The 949-nt window shown below is 24.7% G+C and overlaps 1 protein-coding gene across 1 annotated transcript in view; it reads right to left on the minus strand.

Moving 5' to 3' along the window:
• LOC107645767 (linoleate 9S-lipoxygenase-like) overlaps positions 1 to 949 on the minus strand; it is a 10,983-nt gene that overhangs the window by 8,755 nt on the left and 1,279 nt on the right. The window lies entirely within an intron of this gene.

The following is a 949-nucleotide window of genomic DNA, read 5'->3' on the forward strand; positions in this document are numbered from 1 at the left end:
ACGAGATATAACAACATATATATATATATATATATATATATATATATATGTTGCCATGGATTGATGAGGTTTTTGAGGATAAAATCGAAGTATATTATCGTTGAAATTATTGATTAAACATGGGTCCTTTTTAATTTCTTCTATCTATCTCCGTTGTCGAAGATCACAGTCAATAACCATTATTTGTGAATTACGATATCACTTCTTTCAATTGGCTAAAGATCATTTTCAAAATACATTTTCTTTCAGGAACAATAATGAAGCAGCGATGAAAATGTTAATTCTCTTTTTTTCTTATTTATATATTTAATTTTTTTAATCGAAATTAAGTGACTTATTACAATGAGAATAAAGATAGAGGTTATTTAGTTTGACCCTTACAAAATGAAGGGGAAAATCTCTCTTAGTAAATGGAGTGATAGTGAAGTCATTTTATTGTTAAAAATATAATTGTTTATTATCTGTCTTTTAATCTTAAAGAAAAGTAATTTCGTAACACTTATAATTTAATATATATATATATATATATATATATGTGTGTGTGGGGGGTAAAAACTCACAGTTTTCTTTATGTGAAATTAATAGATAAAATTGTTAGATGATAATTTAGTTAAACTTATTAAACCATCTAACGATTTTCACACACACACTATCAATTTCATATGAAGACAACTACTGCATGTGATTTTTTACACACAATATAAAACTCGAGAAATTAGAAAATAGAATTTTATAGTTTAAAGGAGTAGAGAAAAGTAAGGGATAAGTATTGTTTTGGTTCCTAACGTTGAGGGTCAGAATCGAAACCGTCCCATCGTAATTTTGGATTTAAAATCATCCTTAAATTTTTTTCGTATTAAAATCGTCCTTTTTAATAAAATTTTTTATTTTATTACTAAACTACCCTTCTTTTAATAAAAAATATAAAATAAAAAAAATAAAAAGAACG

The sequence above is a fragment of the Arachis ipaensis genome, chromosome B06 (assembly GCF_000816755.2).
Source record: "Arachis ipaensis cultivar K30076 chromosome B06, Araip1.1, whole genome shotgun sequence".
Lineage (NCBI taxonomy): Eukaryota > Viridiplantae > Streptophyta > Magnoliopsida > Fabales > Fabaceae > Arachis > Arachis ipaensis.